Source organism: Amblyomma maculatum, chromosome 10, assembly GCF_055883805.1.
Source record: "Amblyomma maculatum isolate TAMU_Amacu chromosome 10, ASM5588380v1, whole genome shotgun sequence".
Taxonomy (NCBI): domain Eukaryota; kingdom Metazoa; phylum Arthropoda; class Arachnida; order Ixodida; family Ixodidae; genus Amblyomma; species Amblyomma maculatum.
In genome coordinates, this window is record NC_139353.1 from 80,610,267 (window position 1) to 80,624,968 (window position 14,702).

General features: G+C 48.3%; 1 long non-coding RNA gene across 1 annotated transcript in view; it reads right to left on the minus strand.

Annotated features, from left to right (window-relative positions):
- Positions 1-1,639: 1,639 nt before the first annotated feature.
- The window catches only part of LOC146176853 (uncharacterized), a 37,098-nt gene continuing 24,035 nt past the window's right edge, over positions 1,640-14,702 (minus strand). Inside the window, exon 4 of the long non-coding RNA XR_014701224.1 lies at positions 1,640-1,720. This is a non-coding gene — a long non-coding RNA (uncharacterized LOC146176853). The remainder of the gene's footprint in view (positions 1,721-14,702) is intronic.

Consider the following 14,702-nt stretch of genomic DNA (forward strand, 5'->3'; position numbering starts at 1 on the left):
CACCTTAAAGATCCCCAGGTGGTCGAAATTTTTCCGTAGCCCTCCACTACGGCTCCTCTTTCTCTCTTTCTACTTTCACTCCCATCTTCCTCCCTTCCCTTACGGCGCGGTTGCGGTGTCCACAGAAAACAAGTGAGACTGTTACTGCGCCTTTCCCTTCCTATAAATAAATCATTTTTTTATGACTATAAGTTAAGTTAAATTGGTTCACAGGAGGGGAAAGCAGCAGTAACTGTCACACTTGCTCTGTGGACACCCGAACCGTGCCGTAAGGGAAGGGAGGAATGTGGGAATGAAAGTGGAAAGAGAGAAAGAATAGCCGTAGTGGAGGGCTACGGAGTAATTTCGACCACCTGGGGATCTTTAACGTGCGCTGACATCGCACAGCACACGGACGCCACTTCGTTTCGCCTCCATCGAAAGTCAGCACCACCCCGGCGGGGCTGACTATAACCACCGCAATTTGTATTTTAGAGCGCAGCTCTTTGGCGTCCGTTCCTGGGTTTCGCGTCGGCGTCGGCGTCGTCGTCGGCCTCGTAACCAGCTCCGCCCCCCTTTCATCCCCCCAGACCTAGCAGCGACCGACTGATACCGCTGGATGCCGCTGACGCCGCTAGAGAGTCAAGATAACGTGACTGCATAGAACACCGTCGCCGCCACGCACAAAGAGGAGGGGAGGGTCCCCCCCCCCCTGTTCCTGTGTGGCGGATAGGGTGCTCTTCAGTTGCCGACGCGCCGGTTATTTCACGTAGGCCTCGGCACGTCGACGAATACGTGACCACCTTCCCACGGCTAGACCTGGTTCTTGGCGCTGCGGAGGCGAGGGTATCATATTGTTTGCGTCGGCATCGGCGGCGTTGTCCCTGAAACCAACTCCGCAGCTGGGGTTGACTCACTATCGGCGTCAGCAGCATCAGTCAGTAGCTGCTATCTCTTTCCTCCTCCCTTTATCGCGTTGTCCGCTTGCTGCGCGCGCTTCTGCCCCCATCGTTTGCCGCTGGGTGTTCACGCCGCCCCCCTCCCCCCTCTTCCTGCGAGTCTCCGGTTGTCAAAGCGCCGGCTCGAACTTTATTTCTTTCTTCGCTCCTCCTCCAATGCAACCCCTGTGCGGTGGCAATCAGAGAGCCAGATCGGTGGCGGCGGATCTGTATACGTGCACCGCCCGACCCGAAATTGCCGCTGCCGTTCTTTGTTAAAGAAATACGTGTGAAAAATAAAAAAAAAATCTGTGATAGCGCATACATGTGTTGCTCGATTTTTTTGCCTCAATCTATCGAAAAGGGTAAACAGCTTATTTGCTGCGCTCAAATTTCGCATTAGGAAGTAACGTAATTGTCGGTAATTTTTTTGTATTCTGTTTTTTTTTATCCCAGTTTTAAAAGTTGTATTATCACTAGTAAACTAAAAAGAAACTGAAGTTCAAGGAAGATTTTTCATTAAAAAATAATGTCTATCAGCCTGACTCACCTTTCGCTTGTGTCTTTAACTCAAGAGCTTTACTGCGCACTTGGCGATAGGCATTATTCCTCGTGAAAAAGAGAGGCAGTGAGAAGAGGCACAGCACCTGTCTTCTGAAAATATCAGGAATGCTTACGAAAAAACAACACGCTGCCACTCGTTACTCAGCACAGTGATCGACTGAATTCACAGCAATTTTATTTGGGTCTTTGTGGAGTATCCCACCATGTCCTTGCAACTTGTACACACACGGTATTGGCATCTGTAAGAAGATAAAATATGACACGAAATCGCATCTTCACTTAGAGCTCCGACATTGTAGAGAAAATGGGGTTGCATAATGAGTGGAAAGAGCTAGCTGCGGCGGTCAGGCTGTCCCAGAGAGAGCGACTCGCAGGAACGGTGGCGGATAGGCAAATCCTCGACTGGGTAAACCTACTAGCGCAAGGGAAGGCGAAAGTATCAGAGAAAGCATAGATCGAGAAACCAGAAAGCATCTATACGTCTCGCCCATGCCGAAGAACATGCACCCGGTACACGACGAGGGAAGGAGGAAAAGCAGAGCTAAGCACCTCGCTAACAAATTGGGCAAACTCCCGCAGGGATCGGTCGCCTACACCGATGCAGCGATCGGGAAAGAAGGCGACGTAACCTCGGTCGCCCTATTAGACACCGGGATCGCCATAGGAATCGAAAGAAACTAAGATCTACCGCCGGTAGAGGCGGAGGTGATTGCAATAGCCATCGCCATTGCACGATCAGGCGTGAAACATGTCATCAGCGATAGCAAAGCGGCGGCTGGGAATTTTAGGAAGGGTAGAGTCAGCAATCGTGCTGCAAAAATTCTGAACGAGTCGTCTCTCACCGAAAGTATAGTGCCTACCGAAAGCGTCACCATAATCTGGACCCCAGCACACGCCGGTCTCGCCGGCAACGAGACAGCCCACATGCTCGCCCGCTCTTCGCTACCTCGAGGTGCTGCGGACGCCTCCACAACAACATCTAAAAGCAAAGAATGTATTGGTACGTTTAGGGATGTAACCGACAACCTGAAGAAAGACCGGAGGATATATCCGCCCCCGGATAGATCCCTGAGTAAAAAGGAATCATACGAGTGGAGAAGTCTCCAAGCTCGAAATTTTTTTTCGCCCCTGTGTAGGAGTTGGACGGGTACCAGAGGGTGGAAGAGGGACGGTGCAGGAACAGAAATTTGTAAATTTTGCGGCCACGTGGCAACATTAGATCACATAATATGGAGATGCGTTTGTGCCCCAGGGTGCAAAGCGATTAAAACTATCGATAAATGGGAGACCACGCTAAGAAGCTCCGACGGAAAAACTCAGCGATTCGCTGTCCGCCTGGCAGCCGAGGCTGAAGACCTCTTCTTCTAGACGGAGCTGGATGTCCTCCGGCCGCGGTGCGACAGACTGCCTCCCCGGACGCCTGCGTACGGACCGGGAGGTGGGTGCCGCACCATATTCGGCGGAAATAAATGTTCCTCCTCCTCGCCGTCATGCAGGACCGGTACACCTCTTCATGCTGAACTCCTCGTGATTTGGGGAGCATTGTCAGGAGTGCCTTGCACCGGAACTGGTTCAGTACGTATTCTTACTGATTCCTATGAAGCTTACAAGGAAATCGCTACTCCGGGTTCACAAGGTGCAACAGCTACGGCCATATAGCGCCTCCTTAAACGCTACGAACTCGCGACCAGAACTGTCACTATTCACTGGACCCCAGGTCACTCGGACGAATCAGGGGACAACGAGGCGGCACACGCCGAGGATGCCTTGGCAGGTGGGATGTCCACATTTACTTCCCCACCCCTCTTGATTAATCCTTATTCGGCTTTGGGCGGGCAACTCATCCCTTCTCTTGCCCTTATGCACTATACTCGGACCAGTCTTCGTAGCCTCAGTCAACATCGCATGCAGGTGGCCATACCAGACCAACATTTTACAAGAAAAACCCACCTCACCCGAAGTCAAGAAGTCTTTTTGAATAAGCTCATTCCTATGCGGCTTACACGCCACGTAGTGTGGCCCGCTGGCGTCAGTATACAGAGAAAATGATTACGTGCCCCCACTGTACTACTCGCGGTGGCATATCTCATCTATTCTGGGATTGCCCTGCTTTTTCTACTCGACGCTCCGAGATCAAACCCTACCGCCTGAACTACCGTTCCCTTCTAGAAACTGATGCTAACACACAGATGATATTTGCAAAGTATGGCTCGCTTAGTGGCCTGGTTAGAGCAATGTGATTCAAGTGACGACCTAAACATTGAAGATTTTGTCTATGCCCCTTTATCCCCTCCATGGCCATAAGCCTTCCCATTCAATAAAGGACATTCAATCAATCATCATGCAACACTTTGCATTGCGCCTCAACACGTTACTCAGAAAGCATAATGAAAAGAAATATGCCGGACACTTAAGCACCGCCTTTAGGTGTATGACACGGTAGCGTACAAGCCCATATATAATGCCCAGCTTTATTTAAGCCGTAAAAATGTGCCGGCGTGGTAAGGAGCAATGTGAATGCAATGCTCCTGATAAGGTTATTTCGAAATCACTCTCCGATATGAAATAAGAGGCCTGTGTTGCCAGTTCTATCTCTACACGCAATGTCAAGCAACTCAATGCCATATTAGTGCTCGGCCATCCCAGTTGCGAGCAAACGCATGTCAGTGCCATGCTTGAGATTTTTTGCTAACAACGGCAACGCCGGCGGCGGCCACCGCTTCTGTAAACCAGACATCTAACTTTATAATGCGAAAGTATTACTTCGCTATGTTCGCAGATTTCTGTCAGCAGAGCGTGTCCGCAGGCCGTGTCCGCAGACTGCGTCCGCAGAACGTGTCCGCAAAATCGTGTCCGCAGCAGTTGTGAGTAATCGAGGAGTGGTAGAGGCTAATGAGTGGTGTCAATCAATAGAGGGTGACGTAATGTTGCTGCCGGGAAAATAAGTAGGTCAAAGGGTAATTAGGTAAATAATTAGAATAACTGGTTCTCAGGAAAAGGAAGGCGCAGTATCTGCCAGGCCTTATGTGGACACCGCGGTGTGTTCACCTAAACCGCGCCGTAAGGGAAGGGAGGAAGGTGGGAGTGAAAGCGGTAAGAGAAAAAGGGGGACGCAGTGAATATGCCGTCAAGAATGTGACGTCACACAACCGGAAGTAGAGCGGAAAAATCATAGGAAGGGGTTGGCGAACAATTTGAAAGTACCAAAGACTAAAAAAGGCAAGCAAGAAATAAATGAAGCATTTAGAAGCAACCAGAAGCAACCATCTGCAGCATTCGTGCTTTCGCATTACTTCCAATGCAGATTCTGCAGTGCTCTTAAATTATTTCAGTCAAATTCTGAATGACACATATGATCCGCCTTTGGAGCTTGGCGTGACACAATCAATGGCCGCGGAACACGGCCACGCTTGCAAATTGTAGTTCGTCAACAAGCACTCTTCTATACCGCTATATCACAAACTCCTAGCATGGGCTCTGCTGACATGCACTCAGAGGCATACTATTGTAAGCTACACTGCATGCAGGATTCCCCAATGTATATATTGCCACCTGACGGTTCGAGGTAGCGCTTGAATGACGAAGAAGTTGGAGACTCGCGCGCTTCGGCTAGCTAGGACTGTGGACTCTTCAGCTCGTGTCTTCGTGTTACCGTTTCCCGGGAACCTCTGTCTTGACTGTTTGTATCTGCCCCTGTTGCCGATACCCATATCGTGACAGTTTTGGTGGAGCCGCTGGGTAATTGTCCTCTCAATGTCGCACACCCCTCTGCGAACCAACGACACCGAGCTTTTGCCTCTGGACACGCCAGTTCATCGCGCCAGCCGGAGGAACCTGGGCCTTCCTCCCGAACACGGGCCCTTGGAGTCCACTTCAACATCGAGCCTCCGGCCAGCCACGCAAAGCACTACGTCGGTCATGCAAGGTACTCCTGTTTACTTTCAAAACCCCCGAGTGCCGAAATCTTTCCATGGCACTGCGCATGAAGACGTTGAGGATTGGCTAACGCAGTTTGAACTAGTCGCATCCTTTAATCAGTGGGACGACAACTTAAAGCTACGGAACGCCATTTTCCGCCTGGAAGACCATGCTTTGACATGGTATGACAACCGAGAAGGCACAAAACACCATGGCCTCAGTTCCGCCGTCTTATCGTAGAGGCGTATGTGAGCCTGGATAGGCGCAAACGAGCAGAACGTGCTCTACAATCTCGGAAACAGATGCCAAACGAGTCCGTCATGATGTATGTTGAGGACATGACGAAACTATTTCGACGTGCGGATCCCAACATGTCTGAAGAGAGAAAGCTGCGCCACCTGATGCATGGGGTTAAAGAACAGCTTTTTGCTGGTCTTGTACGTAGCCCACCAACTACAGTTACCTCATGTTTAACAGAGGCGGTCACCATGGAAAAAATCCTACACCAGCGCCTCTCGGCGGTCTACGACAGCCCAATCCTCGCTACGACTGCTGCCGAGCCTCTTACAGCTGCTGTAAGCAATACTGAAAACCTCCGAGATCTTAATCGCGCAATTGTACGCGAGGAACTGCAGATGATTTGTGGCACGTTCCAATCCATGGGTGATTCTCTCGCACATATGATCCGCGAAGAGATTCAGCAAGTCACGCAGCCATCTCTGCATGTTGCTGAAGCTCAAAGTACCCCTGTTCCTGAATATTCTCGTCCGACTTACGCTGACATTCTCCGATGCGCAGTTTCCGTCCAAGCTCCGTTGTCTACGTTACCACCAACCCAGTGCATGCCCGTCCAGCAGCCAACTCAATACATTCCTGCACAGCAGCCAGCGTGGTACGTGCGGCCACCGCGGTCAAACATTCGACGAACGGACGTCTGGCGGGCCCCTCGGAGCCGCCGCCTTTGCTATCACTGTGGGAAACCTGGTCACATTTTCCCGTACGTGGTGCCCTTATCGGAAACTCGGACCGGGGGGTTTTTACACCAATGCACCTAGACGCACGTTTGGACAACTACCTCGTGACATTGGAGACAACCTCGCACAAGAGACCCTCCGGATGGCTCGCCGACAATCCAGGTCTCCATCCCCATGTCGGCAAACCCCTTCAACAACTGGTGACTTCCCGCGAGCACCGCCTGGTCGTCGCCAAGCCCCCACCGGGAAAACTGAGTAGAGCGACCTCCGGGGGCGGGGCCGCTAATTGTCAGCACAAAGAAGTCCCCCCAATGAGAACAGATATGGATTTTGGAGCAGAAACGACAGCACTTGGTTCACGAGACCGCCTATCGCTGGACATCCCTGTGTGCCTCGATGATCATAATGTCAGCGCTTTAGTGGATACCGGAGCAGACGTTTCGATTTTGAGCGGGAAACTGGCAGCGAACCTTATGAAGGTTATGACACCATGGTGTAACACGCAAATACGCACGGCTGGGGGGCATGTAATTACTCCTATTGGAATGTGCCCGGCGAGAATCCAGATTCGTACGTCAACGTTCGTTGTCAGCAGCGTCGTTCTTCGGGAATGTTCACGTGGTTTGATTCTCAGTGTGGATTTCCTGCGAGAATATGGCGCCATCATCGATCTCCGACAGCGAACGGTCTCGTTCTCAACGGAGAAAGCGGCTGCCAGCCCCACCGATGGCCAACGTACGTGCGCCCTACGGGTTTCAGCCGAGTGTGTTTCAGTGCCTCCCCGCTCCAGCGTGTTTGTGAGTGTTGTGTGCGACGCGCTTCGTGACGGGCCGATAATAGCTGAAGGCAACCGTTCGCCTTTATTTTCTCATGGCAACTGTGCAGCTCGAAGCTTAATTATTCTCAGCAATGGTCACTCTGAGCTTCTCGTCACGAACTTCACGAATGAATCTCGCCACCTCTATCGCTCTACTGCTATCGCTTTCGGCGAACTGTTAAATAAATAATAATAATAATAAATTGGTTCACAGGAAGGGAAAGGCGCAGTAACTGTCACACTTGCTCTGTGGACACCCGAACCGCGCCGTAAGGGAAGGGAGGAAGGTGGGAATGAAAGTGGAAAGAGAGAAAGAGGAGCCGTAGTGGAGGGCTACGGAGTAATTTCGACCACCTGGGGATCTTTAACGTGCGCTGACATCGAACTGTTAAAGGAAGTTTCTGAATGTTTTGCATCTGACATTATTGATACTCCCAGTGTTCTAGACCACATCGATGTTAGCAGTGACCTTTCTTTCTGTCAACAACGCGCCCTGCGGGCCTTACTGCTGGAGTACGCCCCGTGCTTTGCCTCATCATCGAAAGTCCGGCAAACTTCTATCACCAAGTATCGCATCTTAATGTCTGACGATGCCCGAGCTATTCGACAACAGCCGTACCGTATTTCGGCCAAAGAACGTGAGGCAATTCGGACACAAGCCCAGGAAATGCTTAATGATGATGTTCCGATTCAGTCCGACGTTTCTTGGGCCTGTGCGCGTACTATCGCCGTTTCATTGCCGATTTTGCCAAGATTGCAGAACCTTTGACGCGCCTGACACGTGATGACGTCCCGTATTGCCTGGTCTTCCGAGCAGCAGGAGGCATCCATCGAGCTGCGCCAACGGCTGTACAACCCTCCCGTTCTTGCACACTTCGATGAGGACGCTCCCACCGAAATTCACACCAACACCAGCAATGTCGGTCTGGGTGCTGTTCTGGTCCAGCACCAGCAAGGCGAGGAAAAAGTGATCGCTTATGCCAGCCGCACACTTTCTCGGGCAGAATCAAACTATTCAACTTCTGAAAAGGAGTGTCTCGCCGTCGTTTGGGCCACAATGAAATTCCGACCTTACCTCTACGGCCGTAAATTTAAAGTTGTGACAGACCATCATGCTTTGTGTTGGCTAGCTAGTCTTCGAGATCCATCAGGACGTCTTGCACGGTGGAGCCTTCGTATGCAGGAGTTTGATTACACTATCGTTTATAAATCCGGACGTAAACATGAAGATGCTGACACACTGTCTCGATCACCCGTGGAGTTGGCCCATGACAGTACGGTTGAAGACGCCCATTTTCTTGGCATTATCAGTTCCTCTGATTTAAAGGCCCGGCAACGGGCTGACCCAGACCTCAAAACTGTGATCGATCATCTGGAGGGTTTCGATTCTACAGTATCTCGACTGTTTTCTAAGAACTTGTCATCCTTCTGTACGCGCGACGGAATCCTCTGCAAGAAAAGCGCAGGCAACAGTGACCGATCCTATCTTCTAGTCATCCCTGAAAATCTCCGCGATGAAATCCTTCATGCTTGCCATGATGAACCCACCGCTGGACACTTGGGCTTTGCACACACTCTTACCAGAGTGCGCCAGGCCTACTACTGGCCCAAACTTACCGCCACCGTTCATCGATATATTAGAGGTTGCCGCGAGTGCCAGCGACGCAAGACACCGCCATTGAAGCCAGCGGGTTTCCTGCAGCCTATTCCCCCAGCGCTAGTACCATTCGACCAAGTTGGTATGGACTTTCTTGGCCCTTTTCCTCTATCGTCAGCTGGCAATAAGTGGATTATCGTGGCTACAGATTATCTGACACGTTACGCGGAAACTATGGCGGTGCCACGTGCAACATCCTCCAAAGTGGCACAATTTTTCATGACGCAGATTGTCCTCCACCATGGTGCCCCTTCATACGTCATCACTGATCGTGGCAAAGCATTTACAGCGCGTTTTCCTCAAGAAGTTTTCCAACCAAGCCAGACACATCACCGAAAGACTACTGCTTACCATCCTCAGTCTAATGGCCTTACTGAGCGACTAAACAAAACAATAGCGGACATGTTCGCCATGTATGTCGATGTCCGGCAAAGAACATGGGACGAGATATTGCCTTATGTCACATTTGCATATAACACGGCCGTCCAAGAAACAACTCGATTCACTCCGTTTCGCCTGGTATACGGACGCGATGTACAGACCATGCTCGACGCTATGCTGCCATGTGAGGCTGACGACCAGCTGCTTACCGCTGACGCAGAAGAATTCACCAACTACGCTGAGGAACCTCGCCAACTCGCCCGTAATCACATTACAAAACAGCAAGCAACAGATGCACGCCGATATAACGACCCCCATCGCTATGTCGTGTTCCAGCCTGGTGACAAAGCCTGGGTGTGGACACCTGTCCGGCGCCCAGGCCTGTCAGAAAAACTTCTCAATCGTTACTTCGGACCTTACAGAGTGTTGCGTCGCCTTTCAGAAGTCTGAACTGGTGCATGTGCTTCGCATGAAGCCGTATTTTACCCGCTGAAAGTGTTCTTTGCCATCCGGATCAGTTTTTTTTTCTGTGAGCTTGCGGTATTTTTTTGAGGGAGAGGAATAATGCCACCTGACGGTTCGAGGTAGCGATTGAACGACGAAGTTGGAGACTGTCGCGCGCTTCGGCTAGCTAGGACTGTGGACTCTTGAGCTTGTGTCTTCGTGTTACCGTTTCCCGGGGACCTCTGTCTTGACTGTGTGTATCTGCCCCTGTTGCCGATACCCATAAATCCCTGTCTTCGTGACAATATAAAGCGCAATTTTTACCTATCAGCGCGAAAGCGCCTACCTGCATGGAATAATGTCTCACTCGGAATCAAACGGTTCGATCTCAAAACATTTATCCCAGTTAGGAGCGACTGCCATCTCCACCACGTAATGTGCCCACGTGATAGAGGCATGTTCATGCTAAAATCTTCGATATGCGGATAACAAAGTCGCAAGATTTGCTAAAGGTCCGCTTCCAGCAAATAGCTCTAAAAACGCAATAGTTCTTAATACGCCTTTATTTAGAGTTGTACCATTAAATAATATTATATACTAAGTGTAATAACGAAATATTTAAAAAATATATACTGTCCCAGCATAGAGAAAACAACTGTGGCCAGTTATATGTATCCTGTCAAACAATGATGTATTTTTAATTTGTGAATGTTATTAGTACAGCTTAATTACCTAATTTCGTTTCCCCTTAAGTGACAGATTGTCAACGGAAATCTTCCAGGCCGTCTAGAAAACTCACTAGCACAGCTTCTTTCATTAAGCTAGCGTTTACGTAAAATATCTTGCCGTAAACTATAATTCATGCAACGCACACATAGATTTTACATGTATTTCTCTCTACTTAGTGCTAAACAGACTGGGACATAGCGAGACACACGGGACGGGAGCTAACTTACAACTGAACTTTTATTGCATGAAAAAAGGCAATATAAAGAATAAAGTGCTTATATTGCCTTCTTTCATGCAACAAAAGTTCAGTTGTAAGTTACCGCCCGTCCCGTGTGTCTCGCAGTGTCCCTGTCTGTTTAGCGCTATGTGGAAAGAAAACTGTCACCAACTCGCCCAAGTTTCCATCCAGGCAAAATTTACATGAAGGCAGCGTTAACTCAAATGTCTCGAAACAAGCCTCAGATACCAAAGTCGGGCGTCTGTGCAGCACATGCAGTGCTGCAGCACTTCTACCCGCATTATCGCAAAAGCCCGATGTACAGAAGCCGATTTGACCTTTAACCTTTTCAAGGGTTTCAGGTGTCCACCGAAGCAAGTTCGTAAAGCGCTAGGCTGGGGTTCCAAGAAATGTAGGTTCGATTCCCGGTGCAGACAAGATTTATTTTATTTATTTTTATTTCTCACCTTCGAAGCTGTGACACCTTCTGCCGACAGCCTCCGCAGACAGCTTCTGCTGACAACGATGAAGCAGTAAAGGCTTTCGACTTAATATGCTATCACATATAATCATTCATATAGCAAAATAGTCAGGTGCTAGCCCTATAACAAAATGGTCCAGCGTTTTAATGTATTGTAATGCTTGACCATTCTCTCTGCCTGTGTGCCTACTTCGATTTCATATGAGTTGCTTCGCGAATCGTAATGCACTCTTGTCCTATTTTACTAGAGACCTATGTGAGGTCATGTTGCGACGTTTAAAATGACAAAGATACCCAGAAGCTATACTAGCGGAAGCAAGCTTACTTTATATTCTGCAAAACCTCGTGGTCTTCTGACGGTGGACCAAATGAGCAGAGATGTGAGCGTGTGGAGGGTGAAGCGAAGTTTTCCAGAGACAGTTCATGCGCACCATTCGACAAACCTATTATGTCTAATCCATCCACGCTTTCGGACTACATCCGAGTCCTATTGTAGCCCCCATGATATTGAGGACTCTTGAATGTATAGTCAGTTTTATACAGATAAACTGGCGTCCAACTGCGTCGCTATAGGGTCACCCGCACCCTTTGCAGAGGGGCGGCGCAGACCCCCCCCCCCCCTCCCCCCCATTCCTGCCGCGTTTAAGCAGTTTAAGCACCGAATCTCAACTTCCTTTCTACCTCCTCTGTCCTCATAGTTCGCATTGAAGTCAAGTTCGCTCTGCATCCTATCACGCAGTGTGAGTGAAGTGGCATTTTTTTAATAATTTAGCGCAACGTTCGTTCCTGACGGCTGATAATTAGGATAAACATCACGTCAAAAGCAGAAGCATATTGGGAGTTCACAGGAAAACAATTTTTCAGTTCACTCTGTAACCGAACCCTTTGCTCAAAACATAGATTGCCACGGCTTGTCCTTTTTACCCACAGGATGCAAACAATTCCTGATCGTCATTCAACTCCAGATTGCATTTTTTTAGATTTCGCTAAGGCGTTTGACAAGGTTTACCACCGGCTTCTGCTACTAAAACTGCGAAAATAGGACTTGATACTAATGTACTGAAATGGCTTGAATGCTTTCTAACAGAACGTCAGCAGTTCGTTGCAGCTAATGGCACTGACGCAAGCTTACACCCCGTCCTTTCGGTGTTCCGCAAGGTACCGTGCTTGGGCCCTTACCCTTCTTAATATTCATTAAGGACCTGCCTGGTTCCTTCAACTCATCAGTTCATCTTTTTGCCTACGATTGTGTCTTTTTCCGCGAAATAATAACTGTGTTGACGTAAGAGAAATACAAACTGATATTAACAATATCTCCTCCTGGTGCAATGCATGAAAAATGACTCTTAACTATAACAAATGTCAATTCTTACGAGTGTCAAGGTCGGCTGACAACTTACTTGCATATCATCTTACCAGCACTGCTCTCGAATTAGTAACGTCATACAAGTTCCTAGGCATTCACATCACATCTAACCTTAGCTGGAAATCTCACGTCGTATTTATTGTCAAGAAAATTACCCGCCTGATAGGCAACCTAAAAGGGAACTTTCACTTAGCCCTTGCTAACACTAAGCTTATCTGCTACAAAACCATTCTTCGTTCGCAACTGGAATACGCATCGCCAATATGGGATCCATGCACTAATGAGCTTACCAACCAGCTAGAAATGACTCGGAACAATGCAGCTCGCTTCATCTTCTCTATCACCGGACTGCCAGCGCATCCACGATGAAATCTAGTCTTGACCTGTTAACTCTCGGAACTCGTAGAAAGCTCGCACGTATATGCCTCTTTCATAAGATATTTTGTCATGATGACCTACGCAATAAACTGCTCCTTCCGCCTTCTTATATATCATCTCGCATAGATCACTGTGGGCCCATCTTTATGTGTTTCCTCTTCCTACCCTGAAGTAATTTAGATGTCTGAAGTACTGCATCAACTAGGCCGACAACACATCTTACTGAAGCACCACATTCACAAAGTTGGTATAACTGCATGCAATAGTAGAAGTCTTCTTGACTCATTTATACCCCGCACATCGAAATAATGGAATCGCCTTCCCACTCTTATTGTAACCATCACTAATGTTTCATTATTCCAGCCTGCAGTGCGCAACGTTGACCATGCGAAGTTTCGTTAGTACTGTATAACGTTTGCTTTAATTTTTCTGTGTTCACCTCGGACTACCGTGTATTTAAACATTTAAGCAAAAATACTGTTTACATATTGTTTAATGATACCTTGTAATGCATTTTTTGAGTCCGAAGTAATACTAGTGGAATAATACGCAATTCGTAAATATGCTGACCTCTTTCATTACGTATATATTGCTTATATGCTTTTTTATGGTATGCATATTTTGTATTCTTGTACGTCACCCACTCACCTCTGTATTGTTCCTACCCTGAAGGTAACAATCAATAAATATAATAAATAAAAGTCCTAAGCAGAATGTTTCACATGCCACATGAGTAGGCGAAAGCCTTTACTTAGGATTCACTATAATTAACTTTTCGTCTCCCCGTTCTTCTAAAAGGTGCAAGTTGACCTCCTCATCCACATTGCAATGTTAACAACCTGCATTGATGCCATAAAATAAGAAAATATTAAGCGCGAACCGTCTTTTTGAAGCTGGGAGAGGGTGGACGTCACTAGGTTCATTTGTAATGAATTTGCTTAGCTCATTTTAACAATGGCTTTGCTTTTTCAGAGAAAAATGTAAGAACCGCCTTATATACTGCGTGAGCACTCTTCAGTAAATTGACTCAGTTCCGTTCAGTTCAGTCGTTCAGTCGTGTCCGACTCTTCGTGACCCTATGGACCATGTCACGCCACGCTTTCCGGTCCTCAGTATCTTCCTAACATCACATAACTTCATCTGCAGTGCCTCGAGGATGCCATCTAACCATCGCGTTCGCTGCCTACCCCTTCTCCGGCGACCCTCAACCTTTCCCAACATCAAATCTTTCTCCAGCGACTCCTCTCTTCTCATCAGATGACCAAAGTAGCTGAGCTTTAACTTTAGAATTTGACCCTCCAATGAGCAGTCAGGGTTTATGGTCGACAATATTCACTGATTTGATCTTCTGGCAGTTCAAGGAACTCTAAAGAGTCTTCGCCAGCACCACAATTCAAACGCGTCAATTTTTCGGCGGTCAGCCTTTTTCACAGTCCAACTCTCGCATCCATACATCACAACTGGAAAGACCATAGCACGAGTTATACGGATCTTGGTTGGCAGACTAATGTCTCTGCTCTTTACTAGGCGGTCAAGGCTAACCATTCCTCTCTTTCCCAGAAGCAGGCGTCTCCTAATTTCATAGCTACAGTCTCCTTCCGAGGTAATCTTGGAGCCCAAGAAGAGAAAATCTGTCACAGCTTCCACTTCTTGTCCCTTGATGCTCCAAGACTTGATAGGGCAAGACGACGTGATCTTTGTCTTTTTAATGTTCAGTTTAAGACCAAACTTCTCACTCTCTTCTTGTACGCGCATCAGAAGTCTCTTGAGTTCCGCTTCACTTTCTGCCATTGAAGTGGTATCATCCGCGTATCTCAGGTTGTTGATACGTTTTCCAGCAATCTTCACTCCAGCTGAAG